At 38.9% G+C, this 26,846-nt stretch overlaps 1 protein-coding gene and 2 long non-coding RNA genes across 5 annotated transcripts in view; 1 reads left to right on the top strand and 2 right to left on the bottom strand.

The window, feature by feature from the left end:
* Nucleotides 1–1,287: 1,287 nt before the first annotated feature.
* On the bottom strand, nt 1,288–2,501 carry LOC106740464 (uncharacterized). Its single transcript, XR_002089915.2, has 2 exons — nt 2,042–2,501; nt 1,288–1,889 (listed from the first exon to the last, which is right to left on the bottom strand). It is a non-coding gene; the product is annotated as an uncharacterized LOC106740464 (long non-coding RNA).
* Nucleotides 2,502–12,436: 9,935 nt separating this feature from the next.
* LOC132247743 (uncharacterized) lies at nt 12,437–16,173 on the bottom strand. The gene is made up of 2 exons (XR_009459127.1): nt 16,088–16,173; nt 12,437–15,433 (listed from the first exon to the last, which is right to left on the bottom strand). It is a non-coding gene; the product is annotated as an uncharacterized LOC132247743 (long non-coding RNA).
* A 273-nt stretch (nt 16,174–16,446) lies between these two features.
* IL1RAPL1 (interleukin 1 receptor accessory protein like 1) overlaps nt 16,447–26,846 on the top strand; it is a 1,380,155-nt gene continuing 1,369,755 nt past the window's right edge. For all 3 annotated transcript variants that reach the window (XM_059720831.1, XM_059720833.1, XM_019486306.2), the window contains exon 1: nt 16,447–16,534. The gene's annotated coding sequence lies outside the window, so the exon portion shown is untranslated. The remainder of the gene's footprint in view (nt 16,535–26,846) is intronic.

Below are 26,846 nucleotides of genomic sequence, written 5' to 3'. Positions count from 1 at the left end.
TTAAACCAGTTTCTGATCACTTATGGTTTATGTGTAATATCTGTCCCTAGCCATTAAGTTGTTTGAAGGCCAGTCTGTATGTAAGTTAATTTTTTTAAAGCTTTTATTTTGAAATAGGAGTGTTCACACAAAATTATTTCAAGGTAAGTAAATGTTTTAATTAAAAATTATTTAGATATTTCATTGTAAACAGATGCATAAACCAGTCCAAACACAACACTGATGTGTAGGCTACTCCAGGGTTAACACAAGTGATCCCCATCAGGCACACCATAGACGAAGGTCTGAAGAGTAGTAAAAAATGGCTTGAGAGCCTAGATATGATGCTGCAAAGCCCACCACTCAGGCACATATCAGAGCCATTCATTCTGATTAATTTGGGCTTGAACATGTGTAGAATAGGTATAAATAGAGATTTCTCTCAGCGTTGCTCTTGGTTTCACTCAAGAATCTGTATAGATAACTTAAATGTACTATATATACAGTCTAACTTTTTAAGTACTTTTTTAAATCACCATCAAACTGTTTTTTCTACTTCTTCCTACTAAATGTAAACCCACTAACCAAATTCAGAAGGTACGGTTTGCTTCATAGCTACAAAATACTGCATAAATATCAACTCCCCCTCCATACAGCCCCCATGAACAAGGTAGATTAGTGTGTAATTAACTTCTTACTGACTTCCCAGTCAGACAAAATTCCTACTGAAATTGGACAGAAGTAGAAGATCAGAAATGAAATCCTGTAGTTAGTGGAAGTTTTACTATTGATTTTGTTGAGGTCGGAATTTCACCTGAGCTCTTTACTGAAGAAAAAAATAAATATGAGAGTAGGACTGTTCAGGAAGCACTGTATTTGTCTCAGATACAGGCTTTAACAACCTTTAACACTTGTAAAATGTTCCTGCATACTTGTAATGCCAGACTTTGTTGAAGTAATTAGTTCAGGTATTTTAACATGCATTGAACTATGTAAGCATGTGAGTAGTCTATTCTAAGTCTATATTATACGCATAGTGACGTACCACACCGAAATACCAAGGACAGCATTTCAGAGGAAGAATTTACACTTTCATCTGTAATACTCATAACAAAGACCTTGATCCTACAAATACAATTTCAATGGACTTTATGCCCATTGAAAGTTGGAAATTTCACCCAGAGGTCCAATAGTCTGTGCATAATACTGAAGAATTGGTAATATGATATGGCAAACAGAAAGTTGATCCTTCCCAATGATACTTTCTTCCTTGATTAGTGAGATATATCAACCAATGGAGGTTTATCCTTAGTCTTGATGAATAAGCTTTAATGATGCATGTTGTGAGGCAGAAAGCTTAAAATCCTCAAATCCATTTCATTCTGGGATATGTACATATGTTGTCACACGCAGTACATATTTTTATTTAGTTATAGGAATCATAAAATAAGAGAACTCACAACAGTTTGAAAATTCCTGAATTGGTGAAGAGTGAAGGAGGAAGAGAGGCAGCTGCTTAGCCATCCTCCCAGGCAGGGATCTGTCACTCGGGCCATGCCACTACCATTGATCATGAATCCTATTTGTTCCAGAGTTGTGTTGTATAAAGAGAACAAGTGTGTGTCAACAGGACAGATTTTACCCACTGGAAATGAGAGGGAGAGGGAGCGAGAGAGAAAGATCTTTCATCTTGTCAATGCCTCTTCATCAAAATTCTAATCACATTGCCTTCATTTCAGACCCCTCCATTCTCCTTTGCTTTTCTTCTGCCTTCCCTTCCTCTCCTTGTCCTGATTCATCTATCTCCACTGCTCAAAACAAAACTTTCTCCCTTGCATTGCCAATGCTTCTCTTCTTTCAAGAAATGCTACACCGTCCCTGTTGCTCTTGTAAGAAACAGCTTGTTGCTCCTGTAACAAGAAAGAAGACTGACATTTGAAACAAATTGGTATGTTTAAGATAAAGCAGGGCAAAGCTACACATTCAAATGGAAGTTGTTTCTTCCAGGTTTGTAGACCAAAGTTATACAGGGATGTTCTTGTAAATCTTATTAATTACTGACCTTCATTTTTCATTGTCTGAAGCGTGTTCTCTGTGCAGTACAGATCTTCTGTAGCAAAAAAAAAAAAAAAAGAAAAAAGAAAAGAAAAAAAGAAGCTCTAGCATTTCTTTCTGATGCTTCTCATTTCAAGAGAATAATTAACATATGAAATAGAGATGGGAAAAGTAAATGTTCAACCTTGGAGAATTTGAATTTCAGAAGCTGGCTGACAAAAGTTTGATAAAAATATTTACAGATTCATGTCAGGAAAAGCTGGCATCCTTATTAAGATGTGTGAAGTCTCATAATTTGTTTATGCTGTAAAGTTGTCCCTTAGCCACAGACCATTTTAGTAGCATACAATACTCTCCCACCAAGGCTCTCATGTTTCTGTATAGACTTGGTGAATGATTCAAACAGCAACAGAGAACCCCCTACTGCAGTATTAAAAACAGTTTTACTTTAACCCTTTTACTGCTAGCTCACAAAAGCCTTTGTTACGCTGCAATCATTTATACTATTTATACTGTGGCTATTTTGCAACTGAGCAGACTTTAAAATACATACTGTAGAAGCACAGCATGTATAACAGGGCTGGCACAAATTCTAGACATACTAATGGAGATGTAGTTTGCATGGCAGGTCTCAACTGATTGAAAGATTGCCAGTAAGTGGTAAAATGTAACTTGGTAGAACTGGATGGGTGTTCATTAGTGGTGCAACTCAATTCCTTTAATCAAACCAGTGCCTGACAAGTAGAGTTGAAAGAAGTAACCGCCTGGCTTATCTCATTTTAGCCCCTCCTCCTGTTCTTCCTCTTCCATGAAGTTACTTATTTTTATTATCTCTTAGTCTCATTCCCCACAACCTGGCCCACTGTACACTCACAGCCATGCTAGTTGGCATAGAATCTATGGTAAAAATCCATATAGCCATTTTCAGAACAACTTGCATCTAGATATGTAACTTACATTCTAGCCTTTACAATAAAATAGTCTGCTCCATTCTGTAAAAGCTGTCCCCATCTATACCATGGGCTGGAGTCTCATTTCTTACGTTATTTCCTGTTGGTGTTGTTCCATTGACTTCAGTTAAGTTACTTTCATCTACACAGACTATAATTGAGAACAGAATTGGGTCTGGTTGTGTTTTTTTTTTCTTGGCATACTTGCAACCTTAAGTTATTAAGACAATTAACTTATCCTGCTAATTTATCACTAATGACAAGAAGACTCATTGCAATTGACAAGTTAAGTCATTTAGTTAGTAGAAAAAAATTAATTTGTATGTGTTGGGGAAGGAGAGAACTTAGTAATACTGCATCATGTAACTACCTTGAATTCATTAATTTTAACAAGAATATTTTTACTTTACTTGGTTCAGAAGCTCTACAGTGTCCTTCACTGAACTACATCTGTCACTACTGTATAGTGAATCATCTGTCAGTGTTCAGAAAGAGATGTTTCTTGATAACTTATATTCCTGTTCAGGACTCTTCTAAGAACTTGTCTACATGAACATGTTAAACTGGATAAGCTTCAGTTTGTTCATATAAAAAGCCTTGGTTTCACACATATCTTTTCTTTTTACATTAAATCATTTGGCATAATAAGTTTCAGTAGATAATCCACTTTGGAACAAAAATAAATCTATTTCATAGTGGGTTTGTTTTCTTTTTTAAGATTCATGTGGATACACTTTCCACTTTCCCTCTACTGCTAACCCACTTTGCATTATGTCACATGTGCATTGACCTGTCTATGCATATGTGTATCCTCCACTGTCTTTAAGTGGATGTCATCTACACATTCAGATGCTTGTATGAGGTCAAGTGCACCTTATGTGGTGAATTCACACACCTGGGAAAACATACCTATTCGAGAAGTCATACCAGCCCTGTGATTCTGAATCTAGGAAGAAAACAGTACTGCTGGTTATTCTACTCCCAAAAGTTGCCTATCCTATAGAGATCTGAACCATATTTTTGCAATCAGTGTCGCCACTGTACCCAAGAATGATGTAGTGCACAGCTTCCCATCAAGCATCCAATAAACTGTGGCAAAACCCCATATACCTGGGATCTAATCAGAAGGAGATTTTTATGGTCAGCTATGATCTTTATGATTCAGCAGCTCATATTTCACCCCAATTTGACAGCTTGTCTTAACCTGCCACAGAAAAGAGTTCTACCAGTAAGTATTAATTCTCATATCCCAATACAGCTGCAAATGTGGATTTTTCTGGTGGCTCTGTATTAGGCAGAGGTAAAAAGTTCTAGTTTAGCTTTTAACTTGCTCTCCAACCTCAAACACACCACATGTTGTGATCCAAATGGCATCTTTATGCCAGAGATTTAACAGTATAATGCTTTTATTTCTTCAAATTTCTGCAGCTTGCACAACCATTGGCCAAACATGCCATCCTCTTCACAAGCTGTTTGATACTTGTTCCCTCTACTGGTTGACTGAGACCTCCACTCACTTTGCTACTTAAGGTATCACCACAGGGATTAAAAAAGAAATCAAACACCAGGCTTAGTAGGTATGCTTATTGTAGTCACAGATACAGCAAAAGAAAAAGCATGACAATGGAGTTTAGGTCAGAATATAGCAGTGCACTGAAAGTTTAGCTACAGTTAATTTTGTAAAATAAATGTCAAAATCAGGCTGCAGAGATATTCCAAATGTGCATTATAAATGCAAGCCAGTCTTGTCTATTTTTAAACTTTTCCTCAGCATTTTTATCATTTGTCTTCAAACCAACTGCTGTGCAGTTTTATTTATTTTACAGTGATTTTGCACTTCACCAGAATCATCATTAAAGTGAATTTATGGCAAAGATTCTTCTCTATTCTAGCATGCACACTTCAAAATATTGCAGCCTTCTCAGTGCTATCCATATAGCTAGGATTCTCCTTCTATTCTTTGACCAGTTCAGGGGACATAATCCAGGGAAATAAGTGCTGAATACCTCTCTAGTTTGTGTATTCTCTGTTTAAACAAAACTCTTCTATGTTTTCAGGGGTGTGTCTCTCAGTGACATTCTTCAACACAAGGACTGACTGAACAGGTGTGCATACAATTACTCATTTGCCTCATGTTCCCCCTCCATCCTCCAGTCTTTCTCTTGTCCAAATATCCTGTAACACATTTCTTAAGCCAAAAGGTAAATAAGATCTTCCTGAAGAGATTGGAAGAATTATAATTCCATAAATGTCTATAGTGATCTGGAAAGCTATGTTTTTCCTTGCTCATTCCAGAAAGCAGGCAAGAAGTTCTAAAAATCCAGGCATCATGGATCTTTCCTGGCCATCCAATATTATCTTTGGTGAATCTTCTACAGTTATGAACTAGGCCTTAGTGCCCACTGGAGTTGATGAAGTTGTGCTGAAGGGGCAGAGAGTGGGCATGTAGGCCCCATCACAAGTATTTTCTGATTATATAAGGGCTCTCTTTTCTAAGGTGGCAATAACCTCTTATGCACTGTAAGCCATAGGAGCAATTAAAGCAGTACCCTCTGAACAGTATTGCAATCATCTATGACAACAACCTGGATCAATATCATACCAAGGCCTCACTGCTGAGCTACTGGCCAGTAACAATTAGAGATAATAAGCTTCTGATGGCCATATCTACTTTGAGGAGAACTCTCATATTGGTTTATCCTGCTGCAGTTCTAAGAAAGGCCATAAATAGATTTCTAGAAAAAGTAGCTTTCTACATCCTAAAGTTATGCGGTCACTGATGCTCATTCCTGTTCTGCATCTCTATCGTGTCACAACAATCACTGGTAGTTGACCAAGCCCTGAAGTGGCACTCTACCAAATGAAGAAGTTCAAAATAAATGTTCTATTGCAGTAGCTGTGTGCTCATATTTATTCTTCCGTATTTCCTTTATCTAAAGCACCAAAGCACTGAAACCCTTGGAAGCCTCTGACACCAACCCATCTGGCTGCACAGTTTTTAATGCATGTGCATCAACCTGTTTGTTTTAATAATGATCACGATTGCAGTGCTAAACAGCATGCTTTCTACAATGTTTGACAGCAGTTCAAAAACAGTGGTGGAAAAAAAGAAAATGAAAGACCAGGGCAAGGCATCATGGGAATGTGCAAGTTTGACCTTACATCTCAGAATTCCAGTCGGTTCTATAAAACCCAAAGGAGATATTTGTTAGCATTCGTTTATTTCTTACCCCAAATTCAAACTAAAAATAAAACTTAAAAAGTTCATGTACCAAAAAACCTGAAGCAAGACCTTGGATGTTATAGATATTTCATTTAAAAAAATGTCAAGTGTTATCAAAACCAATTTTTTTTACCCTTGTCTCGTCCCCCCTCCACACACCATTTTTGTTTCAGAATGAAAGTGAATTACTGTCTGAGTCCAAAATTTTAACTTCTTGTTTTGAAAATGTTGACATGTTTCAACAATTAACATTTTCACTTGTTCTCCAATTATTTTTATATGGGAGATTCCTCAAAACAGTCCTTCTTACCATTAGTCTTGGTTTTAACACCTGGCATTATCCAACCAAAAATATTTCCCTGAAACATTTCCAAACAATTCTAAAAAATTAGTCCATTGCAGCCCCTAATAAATGACATAAAGTGGTGTTTAACAAATGTGAAACAATACAAGAAATGCTAATTTATGGCTGCTAGCAGGATGCTAGTAATAGTGGGTATGATTCAACCTTCCATTGAAATTCATGGGAATCAGATCAGAGTCATGTTGCAGGGCATTCTGTAATGAAAATGTAGTAAGAGGAGGACTCATTACCACACACTTTTAAATCTTAGAAAATAAAAAAAATGAAGAAAATAATACCAACAAAACCTCTTCCTGAGGAATGGGTTAGCCTACCATTCTTTCCCGACCGAAAAAGAAAGAGCAATCTTGTGAATCAGTTAATTGAGGCAGGTTAGATATTTGGGAAGGTAAATGGACAAATGTCTCCTTCTCTTTAGATATACTACTGAGGGAACAAAGAAACAAAAAAAAAAATACCCATTCATTTTAATAAAATTAAAAATGTGCAAGAGATGAGCATTTAATTATTTAGACATTATCCTGTGCTAAATTAAGTTAAAGCAGTGAGTCTCAGGAAGACCAAGCTTATTATTCTTTTATATAATTCCATCTTCTTTAAACATTGTGAATCACTAGAACATGTTTTCTCAAAGAACCACTCCCAAATAGTATTTCTATAGTCATAACAAAAATACTCACATTGTCTGTGGTGTTACTTTCAACTGTATAAGCTTAGCATGATATACAGAAAAGGGAAATGTCATTTCCACCATTTTACAGATGGCACATGGCAGAACAGGGAAGAAGCAGGGAACATGGCAGCAGATAGGGCAGGAGCAGATCTTACAGCATTCCTGCCAGAAAAGGTTAGCCCAACTGCACTAGCTTACATTGCCTCCTACTGCTGGTGTATACCCAAAGATTGATATTATTATATCAGTTACAAAATTGCACCAAAATGGAGTACATGATAAAACCAGGAGCATTTGAAGGTACAGAGTACTCAGTGAGCATAGCATACAATAAGACATTTTCTCTGGAATTGAACACAAAACAGACTTAATTTTGTTGTTCATTATATAACAGTTGTTACAGATGTTCACTGCTTTGCATGAATGTTTTTGTGTCTGTATTGACAGCATCTTTAATGCAAGATTCTGTGCATAGTTTCAGTAGGAGTGAGGTTTCTTGGTTCTTTGTGGGACTGGGATCAACAATTTTCAATGAGTGTGTGAGATAACCCTATGAACTACTTACCTGTAAGTGATAGGAGTTAGCCAAATGAAACTGTAGTGAATATTTTTGATAAAATGAACTGGTACTTCTGCATTCTACTACCTACTGACATATGGCATGACTATTCAATATATCAGTTCCTTGCTGAATAGTTTTGGTAAAAATTTTTGGTTCTCTGGTTGAAATCCATGGTGAGATTTTACATATATTCAGAACTTTGTATGATGATACCTGAAGATGAGTTATGTTCTTTGATCTTATATTTAACTTATAAAATCAAGCTCTACCATAACTGATAATGTATTTAAAATTCACTTTCTGTAAATATTCTGTAATGCTTATCTAAAAATGGAGGTTTTTCAGAATGTTTCTGCCAAGCAATCCATTCACTGTAATAGCTGAAGGTGGGAGGCATTGTAGTTTGCATAACTTTAGGTATAGTTTGCATAACTAAACAAACTAATGTCTAAGTGTAAAAACTATTGTTGTAGTGTCACCCAATACTCTTGGTAATACTCAAAAAGCTCACAAGAGCACTTCAGTAATCATGCCAAAAATGGACAGAAAAGAATTTTTATTATGGTGAATTTAGGAAAAGGCAACTTGAAAAGAGGAAAACAAGAAGTGGCAGCAGAAAACATTGTGTCTTTGTTGGCTCGATATCTGTTTTCATGTTATAGTTGTGGTACTATGTAGTTTGGTTCCCTTTTTATATGAGGTTTCTTGTTTGGATTTTTTCAGTTTTTGATAATCTTGTTTCTTCCTGAAAACTCTATGAATGATGTCAAATAACTATGTTTATGACATGACAGATACCAAAAAGATATAGTGGCAATAAAGGTGCATGTTATTGTTGCTCTTGTTACTCCAGTTGCATTCATCTAAAAGTCTTCCACATTCCCATATACAGATCAATAGAAACTAGTAGGGTGCAGACAGACATAACATTTGAACGGTTCCAAGAATGTCACTGATTGGAAACCGGTTCACAAATTGTCCTTGGACAGAAGTATCCAAACATGCTGCTAAGGGTTCTAAGTAGAACCCTCGCCTTTAGGGATTGTATTACTGCCAAAAGGCCATCGGGGGTGATAGGGTACTAAGTCCATCATGCCATTCAAGGGTCAGTTACTGGAGTTTTCCTAGGATTCCCCCTAGAGGGAGAGGAAGACAGGAATTGGGGCAAGAGCATTGGAGTGGAGGAGTTGCCAGGTGTTGGCAGTAGGTGCTCTGTGGTTCCCTGTTCATGGGTACCAGTAGGGTGGGTGCTCTGGAGTCACCCCAAAAATTCCCTGGCTTTTCCAACCCCCACCCTGGAAAGCCTTGTTAATTTCACCTCCATACTACAGATCCCGGGGAGTAGGGTGCCAAGTTCACCTGGGGTGTGGGAGGGGAAGGAGGGGTTGAGGGGTTTTCTTGTGATTTTTGCCCATTGCTTCTGGGAAGTTGTATTTATATGGCACCATCTCCATTGGACAGAATATGTCATAAGGATGCCTGGTGGCCAGGCTCCCAAAACAGGTCCTATACTCCCAGGTCACCAATGGTCAAAATGGACAAAAGAAAAAAAAAGGGCACCTGAAAGCCAATCTGAAGAAATACAATATTAATATCAACACCCGGGAGAGCCAAGCACTGCATCATCCACAATGATGCCATGATATGTAACAAGGCCTTGACCATTTTGATTAAACTTGCCTCACTATGGAGGCAGACAGACAAGAGAGATGCAGAGAAAACCGATGACCCAATATCACCAGGATCTACTCCTTCCTCCTAGAATTATTTGCCACATCCAGACATGAACATGAGGATCGCAGATCAGCCTCTTCAGTCATCTGCAGACTCACCAATATCTTCCCTATTTACTGGAAGACTATCATCCACTTATCAAGGGACTGATGATGATGATGGAGTGTGGCCTTTGAAGGCAAAAAGATATTTGCATAATAAAGTCCTGATTATATCCCAGAGTAGTTCCTGAATGGGTTTTAGGGAGTGAGGAGTGGTGCAGTTTGGAATGCTGGAGGACTAATCAAACACTAGGCATGAAATGCTGTGTGACAGCACAAAACATGGAAACAAGTCAAAGAGGATCAGCTCAAAATAGTATTTGACTTTCCCAGTGTGCTTTCGAATTGTTCCAGGAAGTTTAAATCAGTCTTTGCACCGCAGCTACTTGTTTCTGGGGAATGCCCATGCCACATGTACTTTGGCACTTGGTTGACATGTAGGGTGTGCACATGTACCTGAGATTGGCAGTGCACCCCCTGAGAGAGGCATCAGCTATGGGCGGTTGCCGCTCGCCACCCCTCCCTTCCTTGCTGCCAACACCACCGCAGCCGCCTGCGGAAGCTCCCCACTTGCCACCACTGCTGCTGCCATCTGCGGGTGGTTGCATGCTCCCCAGCCTCCAGAGGCATGTGTTGTTCATGCTTTGGTACACTGCAAGTTACCCTGGGGGTAGTAGGGGAGGCTGGGGCCAGCACTAGGCTGGCCCCAGCAGCCTTACCAGGGGTCCTATGGGCCTCCCTGGGATGCAGCAGCAGCGATTCTGCCTCATGGAGCCTAGCTGGCAGGCACAGTGCAGTTTTGGGTAGCCTGGCTCCACTTTTCAGAGGCACATGCTACCCGTTTGTGCGCTGCTTTGGGTTTTTTTTCCTTATGGGTTTTTTTTGACACCTAGATATCCAGGGGTCAAAAAAACCCACAGCAAAAGAAACCTGGAGCAGCGCATGCATGGGCAACATGCCCTTGCAGCACAGAGAGCATCTGACTGCTGTATGTGGTGCTGCAGACGTGTTTGTGGTGCTACATACCACATGGCTGCAGTTATCTGGACACACCTTGGGGTTTATGGTGTAATTAGAAGGCTCTAAGTGTTACATCTTTGCACACCCTAGGATGAGACCATTATTTTTACTTCTATTGTAATAGTGCCCAAAGGACATGGATACCATAACACTTAGAACAGTTTACATGCAATTTAAACCTGAAGCAGGAGATGCATGAGCCTGTTAAACCAGTTTAAATTTGCCCAGAACAGTTCAAAATTGTTCTTGGAAAATCAGTGCAAATGCATTCACACTTTAGAGGTGCATAAAGACACAGTCAGACACAAACTGGTATTTGAGTTCTGTGCTGGACTCCAAACATTCTAAGATATAAGTCTAGTCAGTCCTCCAGGAATCCCACACTGCGTTGCTTCTCATTACCTTTATACAGACTGATGCAACTGGCTGCTCTGGTACACAGTCAGAACTCTAATACCCCCATTTTTTTCTCTTTTTGTTGCCAGCTTTTTATTAATGAACTCCCTTACACTGCTTGTTCAATAAAAGCTGTATTTTTACAACCATATTAGCTGTATCCTCACCTCTACTTAACCACAGCCCATCACCATTCCCTCTACCCCCTGGGAACCACAAGTCATGGGTCCAAACATGGGTCCTCTCCCCTCCCCCCTCAGGCACACACACTGCAGGCTTCAGTCATATACAAGTTTTTATAAAACTCACGTTTAGGAAACAAGGAAAAACAATAGCATCACCCACAGGCCACCAGTGCCCAAAGACTCACAAAGCATGGATGCAAGCATTCTCCCCCAACCCCTTTCACCCACTGTGAGGTATCCTGGGCTGGGTGTTCAGTTCCACCTGTGGTGTCAGAGCCACAGCACTTCACCCAGTTTTCACTGATTCCCAGTAAGTGACTTTTTGAACAGTTCATCAGTTGTTATGTGTCCACACCCAAAGACATCAGGCAGGAATTTTATAGGCATTGTACAAACTCCATGCTGTAGAAACTCAATCTAAGATTTAGACTTTTTACAGCAGGTGAAGAAAGAGCATGGGAGGAATGGGGTTATTCTGCACAGATGTGCTTACATAAATTATTTGTTATGGTAATTTCAGCAATAGCAAATGTTTACCTTTCAAATCCAAGAAAGTGATCATCACCTTTTACCCTAGGTCTGGATTTTAACACAGACCTCCAAAAATTGATAATTATCTAAAATGCAAGAAAGAATTATTAAGTGTAACAGAACTGGATTAGATTTGTTCTGATTGTATGTAAAAGATCAAACTATGGAACAGGGGAATATATGGAAAGTTCTGAATTTTTATCTCTTCATTTAGGAGTGCAACTTTGGAAATGAACACCCTTACTAAAGCAGAAGATGAAGCATAAGCAAAGCCAAGGAAAGCACCAGGCTGGAAGTCCATTCAGTCATCCTTAGGCTCAAGGCACCCCTCATTATGCTCAAAGCACCCCTTGGAACATGACAACTCTTACTTTTCACTCTTTATTTAACTACAGAAAAATGACAGAGCAATTGTTCAGTTGGAAAGAACTCAAAAAACCCACAAGTCAGAATGTTTTTGACACTCTGGATTCCTTTTTAAAACTTTGGATTTATTTTGTGAATTATGTTTGCACACCGAACAGTGGTAACATTGTATAACAAACAGCTGGCAGCAACTTTGATAGGATCTCAAAGGACTCCAGGGTGCATGGCACCTTGGTTGACAATCACTGCTCTAAAAAAATTAATAATAGGTAACTGTGAGATGGGCACCTGGAAAGCATATAGAGACCACCAGAGTAGTTGTATAGAACACCAAATAGCCACTAGGTGGTAGTAGTCTTTGGTTGCTATAATATTGAACTGTATTTGAATAAACCATCTAAAAGTGAAAGATGCTATATAATTTTAGCAATCTTCTGAGCCACCTACTCTTCCATTCATTTCATTATAAATATTAATTATTAAAAAAAAGTTCTCATTGACTGCACAAGTCCCTTTCCACAATACATTTTTACTAAGAGATCTGTTGAGAAGTACGTAGGACCTCCGCCTGATTTCAAAGGACACATTGCCTCGAAGTATATACACATCATAGAATAGTATATGCTACATTATTAATTAATCCAATATTGATCAAATTTAACAGCATTGAAAGCAATACTTAGAACAAGATGTTTTGCTCAGTAGTATAAGTAGGGTTGGGCAAAAGGGATACCAGCTCTGGGTACCAAGTTAAGAAGGGAAGATTGGCAGCTAAAAAATAATGATTATGATCTATGATCCACAGCAATCAATTAAATGACTCCCACTGACTTCAGGAATCATCCTGTGAAGCCTGCACGCCTGTGGCATTGCTCTTGAAGTTGCTGCACATGGTGCAGGATACCCTGCTTCTGCAGCTTCAAGAGTAAAGCCAGGGCAGTAGAGAATACATTGATGGTGGTAGCAGCAGCAGCTGGCAGGGACTGTTTTGGACTTCCCAAAGCATAGGTTAGATTCCTGCACTCCTCTCTCAGAATCACGCTTACGTTCGCCCCAGCCCACAGGGGGGCACAAACCTGCTTGTTACACCTCTAATTTTGCTCCTTTTGGAAACCCTGGTTCTCTAAAGCAGGGTGTCAACCTAGAAGAATATCCTCACAGTATGACAGCACCATGGAGATGACTGAAGTTCTTTGTTTTCCATACAGAAGAGATGCAAATACCACCTGAAAGCTCCACTGTATGTAATATATCAAAATGTACACGGGTTCCTCCTCATCAAGAGCCCATCAGGGTCTTTCCCTCATCCTCCTAACCATACTGTTTTTGGTATTTTATAGATTTGGTATATATTACACTGAAGATGTTAATACACATTCTGCACATCCTTGCTTACCCTCTGTCAAATGCTGGATCTCTCAAACGGAGGACAAGATTAAGTGAGGACTCAGCATGGTGCTTAGGAAGGTTAGCACATATATACACCTACACAGTATTAGTTGTAAATAAGGGAAAAAAATAACCTACATTTAGACATGGAGTATTTTATGTATCTGCCTACCCTCAAACTCTATAGTTTCAAGTCTAGTACTGCTTTTCTCTGTCTAACTGTAGCCACTATAATAAATATATCAGATACTATATGTTTTGCTCTACACTCTGCATTCCACAACATTTTCTTCTTTTTCCTTCCTCTAGACAGTCTTTCAGCCAACTGATATCTGTCTAGGCTGTTATGCATCTCCCGTCACTATGGTATCTGAACGCCTCACAGACATTAATGAATTTTTATCCTCAATTGCTCCCACATGAGTTAGAAAAAAATGTTATCCCGCATTATACAGAAGAGGGATGAAAACAGAGTGATTCAGTGATTTGCATTGTCACAAGAAATCTGTATCAGATCCAGGAGCTGAACCAAGATGTCTTGAGTACTTGTCCAAAGCTTTAACCAGGGGACTGATTTTCTTTCCAATACTTCCTCCGCTTTGCTACAAGGGATTCTAGAGCTTTCAGCATTCCAGTTGTACATTGTGACTCATTGATCAGACTTAAGATGTCTGCTAAATGTTGCTTTTCAGCTTGATTCTCTTTGGTAATGACTTTTCTTTCATGTCCATCTTACCTATCTATAAAAATGATCAGCCATCACAGTAGTATCTAATCACCTAGTTAACTAGGATTATTGATTTCCAGCCCCTCAGAATGACTTTTAACTACTAGTTGTTGCATTCCAGTCACTTCAAGATTGCCTTTTTTTTTTCAAATTCATTAGAACGTGTGACATTCTGCACCAGAAGATTAAGCTCAAGCTAACTTTACCACAACTCCCATGATTCTTGCAGCCTACAATTCCCATACTGCCCGTCATTAACCTTTTATCATAATACTTAATAAACTCCAATACTTCTGTGCATGCTCATCTGCTCAGGAAAATTGATGGCGAGGGAATTAATCATTTCCAATGCTCTTCTACACACTTTACCACAAAGAACCTGGAATATCCACATCCCATCATAATCTTGTGTTGCTTATGCATCCATGTAGGCTTATATATTATTTAAGGAGCTTTGCTTACACAGATATAAAGCTTTATATCTATATCTCTATAACATTCATTAAATAATGCATAAGCATGCTTGGATGTATAAGCAACATGAGGTTATGTTGAGACATGCATATTATGTGTGTCTGTGTGTGCTCAGCCTCAATTTCTTTAAGAAAGTAATGGAATTCCTCTGCCTTTTTTTTACTCCTCCTCCACACACTCCCTCACCCACCTACTAAATACCAGGCATCACTTTGTTTTTAACTCTGTCTTTATGTATCTCTCTAATGGGTGAATGAATTGGCATGTGCTCTGCATGTGTGCATCGAGGGGGGGTCAGAATTTTACCCAGTTCGATTTTACAGAGAATTTGTTTAACACTATAAGCATCTGCAAATGACTATTTATTTTGTGAAGTAATTAACATTTCTAATTAGCTGCACCTTGCAGCTGCTGTTAGTCTTAATTGGCAATAATGCAGTTACATTTTGTTACAGATCTTCAAAATAGGGGGGATAAAAAGAAGAGGGGGAAAAAAAGGGGGGGAGGAGAAAAAAAAGAAAGAAACCTGAAGGGAAGGAAATAAAACTGTTCCCACACAGTTCGGAGAGTTGGCACAAAGAAGATCCCATGGCAACAGCGAGGCCCACAGTTTGCCTTATAAAAAATCCAAGAATAGATAATGCATCATCTCTTTTAAAACAACACTTTACTTCCGAAACTGAAGGAAAAAAAATGCACTGATCGCTATGTAACTTGTATGCAAAGCATCCTTCCCGGGTTTGTCTTCCTTCTGCCTCCAATCCCTGGAAGGAAGAACAGAAAATCATGTGGTAGCACAAGACCGTGCATTTTATTTACTGGACACAAAGTCACTGTCTGCAAGGATAGACCCCTACTAGTTAGGACTTTTTCCAAAGCCCGTCTCTGAAGGTCCCTCCCCCTCTCCTCCTCCTCCAAAAAAATCAGCCTTCAAAACTAATGCTTGCAAAACGGTGGTAGTGTATGGATTGGCTAGTACTAAAGTATCCATTGGGTGGCAGTAACAGTATCTTCTTTATGACTTGCAGCAAACCAGAGAATGCATTCAATCAAATGAGCCGATCTTGTAGAAACACTGGAATCATTTATGCATTGCAGTTTCTCTCTCTCCCCCTCTCTCTTGCTCTCTCTTCCTTAGGATATTTTGGGTGGATTGTGGTTATTAATCAAGACCTCCTGTTATTTGTTGTTCACTTGTCATTTCCACTGGAGATTAGCATCATTCAGGGCAAGCAGACAACTGCTCCCCCCCACCCCTTCTGTATCTGGAGATTTTTTTTTTCCATCCCTGTGCCTGTGGGAGGCTAGGACCCAGGAGACATCCTTTCAAACAGCAGCGCTGTGTGCTTTCCACATAGCAGTACAGTACCAGGAAAACCCCATCGGATCCGCTATTGTACGATACTTGTGAAATATACCTCGGATTCTTGCTGTCTTCTGGCCGCCGCCTGGATCTGGAAATTTCACATGTGCACCGAGGGGCTTTGAGCGGCTCCCCGCGCGGAGATCTGCCATCGAGACTCCTGGTCTTGTCCGAGAGCTCTCAGACTTGGGGGCTTCTCCCCTGGCCGCCCCCCGCCTCTCCCGGGGCTGCTTTGCCCGCGACGCTCCACCTGGCGCGGGGCTCCCCGGAGCAGGCTGGGCACGCGGCGCGGCGCGGCACGGCGCGGCGCGGGGGCTCTATGGGATTACCTGCTCGGATGGTGAACTTGCCACTTGTGAATGGGCAGCTCGTCCGCGCCGTGAATTGCTAGCAGACCCCAGAGGAGTAAAAAACGTGGCTCCCCGGCATACGCATTGTGATGCCCAGCAATTACCCTACTGACTGATACCAAGCTCGGCAGCATTTGGCGAGACCGTTGTGGGTAAGGTCATTTTTCTCTAGGCACAAGCCCATCCGTGGCATTGCTAAACTTGGCGGCTTTGTAATTGCACTGGGTACTTTCAGGATTGCTGCATTACACTGATGTGAAGGGCTCTAGCCATTATTGGCAGTTGAGTGAAATAACTGCAGTAGGTATTTTTGAGAGTGCCTTCTGTGATAAATCAAAGCCTGGTTTTCTTCCTTTCTTTCCTTTCCTTTTTTTTTTTTTTAATAACCTTCTTGTTCTGGGAGAGTACCATGTATGCATTCTGGGCAAGCAGTCTTTTTTTTCTGGTTGTAATATTTTTTTGGCCGAAGAGGATATATATGGCAGTCAAAGGAGCACTTAGTAATGGAATCTATTTAAGGTGAAATCGGCTCCCATCCATTCCTTAGAACAAATGTTATCAACTCTGGCAGCCTTGTGCTGCATTTCATAGCTGCAGTGGAGGGAGAGAAACCCCCCTTGGTCAAGTTGTTAAACTTTAAGGTGGTAATCCTTAATAATCCTGTTTCCAGGGCTGGGGGTGGGAAGGGGTTAAATGCCACTGGCGAGCTGAGATAACAGCTATCCTTGCAAATGCCACAAGAGAAAGGCAAACTGGAAGGTGGTGGGGAAAATCCTAGACTTTAAACGCATGGGGAGGGGGGGATCTGAAATGTCACCAGCCTAATAATGGATTGCCCATCTGCTTTTCCAAAATATTGCTTTTTCCCACCCAATAACTTACCTGCTCCAACCTCAGACCACGTGCAGGAGAGTTGAAGATTGGCAAACTGATTAGATCTTCAGCATTTCATACACAGATGCAGCTACTTGGGGAGCTGTTCATCATAAATCAATTCATCTTTTTAATTACGGTGCGAGGGTGGAGAGAGGGTAGCGGGGGGAAGAAGAAAGAAAGGGGGGGGGGAGATCATCCACTCGCTCCCCCAACCCTCAAGAACAAGCACAAAAAAAATTAAAGGGATGCAAGCAATGCAAATTGTGAATCTTTCTCTACAAATACATTTCAGCAGTGGGGCTGGGGGAAGGTGGAGGGAATCAATAGTGATGACGTTGTACAATGCACTGCAATGCTAAAGTTATATAGTGCATGCCAAAATATACCCCCTCTGTACTGCTGGGGGATTCGTGGGTAATGGATGGGAGAAGGTTTGCAGATCTGTAGGCAGATGAATGTATTTGTGCCTAGTCCATGCTTATGTAACTTGATTACATCAGTGGCATCAGTCGGCGATAGTGTAATAACATCATCATACAGAGCATCAATCGTTTGGGTTAACTTTTCATTCCCTGACAGCTGGGAATGAAGCTGGGGGAGAGAGTCAGGGCGATCTCTTGTTCTTCTCCTGTTAAACCTTATGCCTTTTGCGGGAGACAAGTTTCACAGTGGAGTTTCCCCCCTGGACAGTGGCTTCACAAAAGCATTAGGCTGGATAGTGGCTAATTCAGCCACACCCGTGGAGAGAGCAACATCACATCTCCTGCAACACTGCACAATGGTCCCATTGAACAGATCTGGCTCAACTCTCTTCAACAAGGTCACAGTGTAACCTGTGATTTCAGTACATGGCAACAACTGAATGGAAGCAGAGCTCGACTGAAATTTAAAATCAGAGCCCCTCTTCCCCATAAAAATTCTGGGGAGTCCTCCTTTATTTTCAAGGTAGACTTGATGATTATTCCACTGGGATATTTGCAGATCTTTCAACTGGTATTGCTGTCTCCCAGTGTGCTAAATCAGTGTCTTAGAGCTTTTACTAGAGCAGCATGATTATAAATTCGAGAGATGTATGCAACAGCAGAAACCTCAAGAGAAATGTATCCTCAGATAAAATATCTAAATCTACCTGTTACATGTACAAAAGAACATGCTACATAGTCTTTGACAATGATCCTAATCCCATAAAAATGGTAGTATATTAACTTTTAAAATGCATCTCAAAAGTAAGTAGATGAGGGAAAAGGTGTGACAGTAGCCCACTGGCCGTAGATTTCCTTTAGGAAGGACCTAGAAAAATGCCTCTCCAGTGACATGGACAGAAACATCAATGATAACTCAGGTGATTTTAATATTTCTTGTAGAATCACAACTCACTTTTCCTATCTGCTCAGAAAGGAAGGGGCTCTTGTAAGACAGACAAGCTTGTACATGCATAATTGAGGCCCATTACCTCTTTCTTTTTCATGGATGCATTTTCTGAAAAATGTAAGCCTGATGAAATCTTAACCCAGGTGAAATGAATCATCTTATTGTCACCTGCTTGTGCCCTTTCCCACCTCACTCTGGATTCTGCCTAGCAAGAATTACCTGAACAACTTTTCAGTTGAGAAGAGGGAAGAGGAGAATGGGATTCTGCATATCTTGATAAACATAATCTCTGCAGTCCTCTTTCTTATCAGTTGTAATACAGAAACCAACTCACAGCAACTTTGCAAAGACACACATCCTAGCACCAGAAAGGAATATAACTCTCAACTCAGCTGCACTGCAAAAATCAGCACTTTAAAGTTGGTTTATCATTAATGCATAACTATATTCATATTTCTTCAGGACAAAGCTAGATGGACACAAATACATTCTGCTACTGTGGTTTAAGGTTTGGTGTTCATACAGTATGCTGAGTAATTGGAAAAAATGGATATGAAGTTAACTCCTGTTTCCATCCTTCAGGGGTCAGAATAACACTATGGCAGCTCCCATGTACTAGTACAGTTCTTGTAATTTTCAGAAATGTTTATGGCACAGACTTTTTCCATTACCCGTACTCCATGCACATTTTACCCCTCTCTCTCTCTCATTACTTACAGGGCCTCTTGTGAGACTTCCACTAAATAACTAGTCTGTATATCTTAAAAGCAACACAATTGTCTAGAGAATGTGTTATATACTCAGTACTACATGAGAGTAATAACTAATGGATAATATGGGAATAAATTATGTTGTGAAATATGTATTAGTGTAGCCTGCAAGTACTTGCAAATAATTTCTTTGTGGTATTAGAGAGTTCTAAGCAATCAGGTTTAAACTGTGGCTGGTTTTAATAACATCTAATAAAACCTTAAGGACTCTTTCTTGATAAAATAGTAAGATTTCAGACCCAAGTGTAATATCCCTCCAGTCTGCACCAAACACAGCTTGTTTCAGTGGGAAACTTTGCTTGCTTAAATGAAATTGTAGATAACTCACACATAGGAAGAGAAATATTTATGTAAACTGCACCCAGGGCCCTATTCCACTCCCACTGAAATCAGTGGTAATTTTGCTACTTACTTCATCGTGACAGTTGGAGGCCAGCCTTTAAAGAAAATAGCAGTGCATACAGAATAACTGTAGTACCTTTCTTTGAATAAGAACGCACCTGATTTTGGTTTCCTTGACATGAAGCGGACTTGATTTATTGCTAATAGGAAAATCCAATATTACAGGTCAGATTCAAATGCAACCTGTATATTATTCAGGGATATTTCTATAATGTATATGAAGTAAACAGTGTGATTATTAAATTAACCCCGTGGTTTGTAATAGAAACAAAACAAAAACTGGAGAATTAGTGAAGGTTTCTATTTCAGTATAGTTTCTTCTATTTTATAATGAAATGTTTGGATATACTTTTATGTTTCACAACAAGATATGATCCTTAGTGCTTGGCAATCTTCTTATTTTTATAGTGCAGACTACTTTTATAATTTATGGCAATTGAAACATTCAAGCACTGATTAATATGATTAAAAACTAGCAACTTATCTAGTGGTGCTCAAGTTATAAAGTATAATTATAGCGGCACCATTCGTAGAGCTATAGACACGGTTGTGTCAGCATTTCTATTACAAACCTCTATCAATTGTATCAGGGGCCCATGAAAAAAGAAGGATTACAACATAGGCCAAAGGCAGCTTTGAAATACCGTTACAGCCTGTTGGATGGTAATCCATATTTTAAGAGTATTTCCAGATACTTCTAGAGTAGCACCAAATCAGCCACTCTGTACCATCAGTTCAAGTCTATATTTGTTTTATTTGAGAATGTAAATATATGGAGAGACTGCAAATGGATTATTACAATTCATTGTATCATTTTTCTTATGCTTTCATATAAACTGTATTCCTTTTCTTAAAACAAAGTCATATGTATGAATGACATGTCAGCAATGATGGCTCGAACATCAGTTTTGTAAAAAGATTTTTTTTCCTTTTTGTGAAAGGGTTCTAACTTAATAATTCCTGTGCTGTAGTGTTGCAGAGCACCTTTCCTGTTGCAAAAGTGGAAACATACTCTTATTTGCCAGAACTGCAAATATTGGAGAAAGAAAACCCAAAGTAATGTTGGTGTTCCATTTTTTACTTGTCTCATTATGCTAGGAATTGCAGAAGCACTTCATTCGCTTTCTGATGTTATGTAGGACATTCTATATGTAGCAATAACTAAGTATAACAAGCTGTGCTATGAATCTACATTTTATTGTTTCCTGTACACAGACAATTCATGTCAATGAGAGCTGCACAAAATGATCTTTAATGATCCTACTGTCAATTACAGTGATTCCCTTAGTAGGAGGGGAGGATGGAGTAGAGCATGAGTATGTGTGTAGAAGGAAGTTTGGACTTTCTCATAGGAACTGGAAATTATAATAATGTTATTCTTATGCTTAGAGATTATCTTTATATGATGATTAAAGTTTGATAGAGGTTCTAAAAAATAACTAAGTGGTTTGTAGTTTAGACAAGTGATTTTCAACCACGGTGCCACTGGAGCCTTTCAAAGGTGCTGCAAGATGTGAGGAGATAAGCAGATAAGCTAGGCAGAAAAGAGCTGGCTCAGACTTGTGGGTGCCTGGAGGATCATCCACCCATGCTAGGAGGTAAACATAATGTATAAATTAGTTTTTGAAGTTTGGTGTCCCTCAATTCACAGATGTTTATGGAGAGGGGCCTCCAGTCCCATGAGGGTCATCTCAAGTCCAAAGAGGTTGAGATCACTGGTTTACACAGCAGCTGCATCAACACAGGACACTGACTGCACAGTTATTACTACAGAGTCATTTAGTACTTGTTTAAGTACTAAATGACTGCACAGTAATCTGAGTTATGTGCAGTAGCACCAATGAATGGCTTTTTTTGTGACACTACTGTATTAGTAGCCTGATACTACTACATAGTAGTGTCATGTCACAGTTTTTGCCATGTGACACTAGGTAGTAGTATTGGGCAACTGCTCAGTCAGCATCTCGCGAGACACGATCAGTAAGTTTGTAAAGCTTGGAAGGCCATAAAAGCCTCCCAGGAGACCAGGGGTTCAGAGGGTGTCTTTGCCATTACATCCATTTTCCTACTACCAGGATTTTCAAGAAGGTGGTAGTTCTTATAGAAGTACTATGTTTAAAGAAGCAAGGCGATATGGGGGGGAACAGAACAGGTCTAGGAGCTCAGGTTCAGGGCTGCATGAAAAGTTGATCAAGAGTGTGCCTATCTTCTGTTTCTCTTTTGCCTTCTCTATGCACCTTTTGTCTTTCCTCATACATATTGGGATAGTTAATCCTAGATTATCAAAAGTGTTAAGGCCTAAATCCTACTGCCTAACTAGCTTTAAGAATTGGGGCTTAATCCTTCAGAACAAGGGCCATCTTTTTATTGTGTGTGTGCATAATATGATGTAGGTATGTGATATTTTTTACTGGTAATATGAGACCCCATTCCTTCATTTCATTGGGGAAGTCACACTAGCACTTCAGTAAAATAATAAATAAGGAAGAATGGAAGGAAATGTGTGGTGCTATTTTGTTACTTTAAATAAAAATAGATCACAAGCAAAATTTAATCAAACACAGCACCAAATTGCAAAATCCAGCAAAACTATACTAAATTCCAGTCAGGCTGTTTCTTGCATACAATTTTTCCTGCCTATTGCACAGAATCTGTTTCTAAATTGTACATATTAAGATTTCTTTATAATATGTGCTTGACTGCCGGTAAAAATGTCAGTAAACTCGGACTGAGACAAAGGTTTAGCCAGTTCATCATTGCCTGCATTAAGAAAAATGAAGTCACAGGAACCTATGGTATTAGGATATACGTGAAAAGGCTTTTGAGTCAAATCAGTAAGATAAGGTGTTGCTGACTGCCTGTATTTCTTACTTAAGTGCTCTAGGCTGAGAATAGGTATGCTTAGCCTCTTTTTTTTTCCTCCTGAACGTACAAGAGTCCTTCAGTGCTATGTGACCACTCTACAGTGCCCTTCTAGTGAATATGGCTGTAGAACTGGTAGATCCCGCTTCATAAATATCATTCCTGTACAAAGAACTCCTTCCATAATAGATCTCTGAATGGAGCTAACACATTTGAAGGAAATAATGTATCATCTTGGATGATTCTTGGCTGCAGTTTCAAGCTCTTGAGGCTATCACTGGCTGCTAGGACTTGTCCTTCACACTGAAGTTTTGGGATCAAAGCAGTACAAGCTACATGTTTATAGCATATAGAAGAAATGAGCAAGAGGTGACATAAAAATGATACATGAAATATTGAAAGCTATTGGGAAGATCAGATGGGTTCTTCTATTTATCATTTCTCAGAAGAGACCCAGTGAAATTAAATTGCAATAGATTTAAAACTGATAAAAAGAAATACTCTTTTACATCATTGATAAATAAGCTTTGGATCTCATTGACAAAATATTACTGAAATGAAGAAGTTAGTAGGATTAAAAATGATTAGATATGTACATGGGTAAGAAGACTATCCTATGATGTTACCTTAGTTATTGTAAAATATATATGGAATTTCACCCCTGATGCGCTAAGGTCCTAACCTAACTGCTAACCACCTGTTATGTTATTGTCCTATACAATATTTACACCTAGTGCCCTGTGCTCTTAAATCTTTTAGGTTCTTTGAAAACAGTCCCTGCTATTTCATAAATACCTATCATTGGGCTTCTTCTGCAATATCTAATAGCATTCATTATTCAAAACAGGGTATCTAGCTAGATGGACAGTGGCATGACAATTCTTACAGCCACTGTAAGTCACTATTCTTCATGACTTATTTGCTTTATAAGCTTGGCAGCTGAATAATTGTTTAATAAAGGCTTTATTGGTTCTGACTGAGCAACCTCATTTGGCTCTTTAAGTCTCCTCTACTAAAATCCTGATCCAAAGCTCTTTGAAATCAATGGATAGATGCCCACTGAATTCAATGAGGTTTGGATCAAGCCCTAGAGCTTTACACAGCTTTAACTTCCTCAGTTTTTAATTTTTTTATTTTTGTTAGTTTCTGTGAAAAGTTAATGCCACTAAAATATTTTTAATACGTTAACATTGATTAAGAAAGGGAAATCTTGTAAACTTTAATAGACATTGATAAACCTTTATTATGCTGTTGATACTATGCTGTTATTCAGCTCCATCAATATCCATTATTAAGCAATGCACAAATCTCACTGTTTTCCCCTCCATAAAGGGAAATGCTTTGATTCAAGAAGTCTCATAAAGGTAGGCTATTGATAGTACTTTCGGATACCATAGTGATGAGCACAGTATAAAACCCTATGAAAATACAGGAAGAAAAAATGTATACCATTGGTTTAAAGACCGATCTAACTTATTCTGAAAAAAAAAATCAACAAATTATTTGTTTCAAATCTTAGGTTGGATTAATATTCCCCTTTAGCATTTTATAATGCAGATTCTCTTAAAGGACAAGCACATGGCTCAGCCCACATACACCGTGCATCTACTTCTGCCTGTCCAGTGTCAATGAACATTTCTTAATTGGCATGTTCTCAGAATCATGAGTATTTTAACAGTGTTTAGGAACCAAGCTTTCAGATTAGCCAAGGCAACTCAGAGCTAGCTTTGTTCACTGCCTGAAATTTATTTTGCATTGTTTTGAATAGAATAGAATACATATACATATATACAGTATAACTCAAAATAAAGTGTTACTATAGCAAACATACAAGTTTCAATCATCCAAAAGAAAGACCAAAAAATCCCCAAAATAAAACTGCAAGAAAATATTAGAACATTGCATTCAGTTTGGTTACTGCCTTAGCATGTTGGAAATGCTATAGCTCTTGAAGTCATTTCAAAAGAACCTGGAAGGTCTAGTTTTAAATCCCATTGCTGCTGAAAATTTCTTGTATAATGATAAAGAAGCTGGTCAATTTTTCTATACCTAGTTCTCTATCTGTAAAAAGGAAGTAAACAATATTCTTTTTTCCACTATTTAGCTCCTCTTTATTTATTTATTTATTTATTTATTTATTTATTTTTACTGTAAACTTTGGGAAGACCTGTCTCTTACTATGTGCACATATAATGTGACTAGGTAAAAAGCTGCTCTTTTTTTTCCCCCCTCTCCCTTCATAATGGAAACTAGTTGTTAATAAATTAGGTGTGCTTTGAAAATGTTGATTACATCAAGTTTTATTTTCTTAAATAGAAGGGGAAAAAGCAGATTCCACTTTCGAACAAAATTCCATCTTAGCAGAATCGTGTATAGTAACAAAAAAGTTCTTCTCAGTTTTCCATTTCTGTTATAGATGCCAGCATACACATGTTCTAATTTATTAAGGGCCCGATCCAGTGTTCTATAAAGTTGATGGAAAGTCTATCACTGACTTAATTGTGTAATAGATTAGACTCCAGAATCAAAAAATCTAGAATTGGCAAATGTTTTGTGGGTCATTGAGTACGTTAGGTCGGTCAGCTATGTCTGTAGAATTGTTACTTATTGCAGAGTTACTGGTATTGTCTTTGTCAAAATTAGTTTTTGAAAAGTGCAAAGAGAGGCAGGACTGCCCTGACTTCTTTGGGAGATAATTCTAGAGGTTGGCAGATTTCATTTTGCATGTATGAAACCTAACTCATTAAAAAAAAATTTTGAATACTAATGATGATAGGCCTTCCCAGTGCTTCTGCCCTGCTGACTGTCACCCCTTTGTGCTAATTCTAGATGACGGCTTCAGTGCAAAGCCAAGTCACAGAGCTCAGTGATGATGCCAGAAGCAGTCCCTCTGTCACACCTGACTGTAGTAATCGGATAAACTCAGTCAGCACAAAGAAGCAAGGCAAGCTAGATGCATACCTAATGGGCAAGTCCTAGAGAGCTCCCAAACCTGGAATGACCTATTCCCCCAAGACTTTGAATTTGTGGTGAGCAGCACTCTGTAGTTTTGTTTAATATTTGACATTTTTGTCTGCTTCTAACATATTAGTGTTCAATGATTGGGAATAATACCAAGTGAAGCAAGGGTAAACCCATTTCACTTGGAAAATCATGATACAGCTCTGCATTGCATCAGAGCAAGCCTAGAGTAACTACAGTGAAGCTACTCTATTCCGCTTGCCAGACTGAGACCAATACCAATCTTCAATTTAGATATTATTACATTAATTCTAATGAATAAAGATCGCAGGTACATTACTTATTTAATTAACATAGCAAAACCTGTTGTCAGAAAGCAAAGAAGTCATATTGTCACTGTAATACAATCAGAGGCCTCTATTTCATGGCTGCAGCCTGCTTTTCTCCCTAAATGATATTTTAAAAATTATATCAGGAAAAGTGTAAATAAGGTTTGCCAACCATCTCGAGTGCCAGATTACAAACCAAATCCTTTGGGCTTTAATCTTGTGCTTATTTGGATGTTTTTCAAACCATTTATATGCGCATGCATATATGTTAGCATAACTTGTTACTGTAGAACCATAGGGCACCTATACATGTGCCGGATGTCTGCTCTGACACATGCTAATTAACACACATCAGAGCAGACTTGATTAATTGAGTCTCAATTAACTGAGTCTGCTGAAGCATGCTAATGAGCACACTTCAGCAGCCTCCTCATCATGTGTATTCAGTATCCCCGTGCTTCAAAATGGCAGTGGGAGTGCTTTAACTAAAGCTCATCGAATGAACTTTCATTAAAGCACCTCTCCTGCCATTTTCAAGAGTGGGATGCTGAATACATGTGACGCTGCAGGTGCTTTAATTAAAAAGCCACTTTAATCAAAGTGCTCCATGCTCCACCCCACAGCATAAGTAAAGATGCCCATAGATGCTGAAGTTGGAGAAAAAAAATCTATTAGATCATCTCACCTTTCATATCTTACATTTAACTGTAAAGGAAAAACTAGCTAATCCCATTGAGCCAGATCCAGATACTAATAACAGCTGTACCAGTCTGGTATCATTTCACTTCAACTTCATTTAATCCAGTGATTTAATCCAGTTTGTTTTATATTGATGCTACACCAATTTATTTCATAATAAAACTTGACTTAAATGCTAGAGCAAGAGTACAAAA

Source organism: Alligator mississippiensis, chromosome 1 (assembly GCF_030867095.1).
Source record: "Alligator mississippiensis isolate rAllMis1 chromosome 1, rAllMis1, whole genome shotgun sequence".
Classification (NCBI taxonomy): Eukaryota; Metazoa; Chordata; order Crocodylia; family Alligatoridae; genus Alligator; species Alligator mississippiensis.
This window is presented reverse-complemented; position numbering and strand designations above follow the sequence as displayed.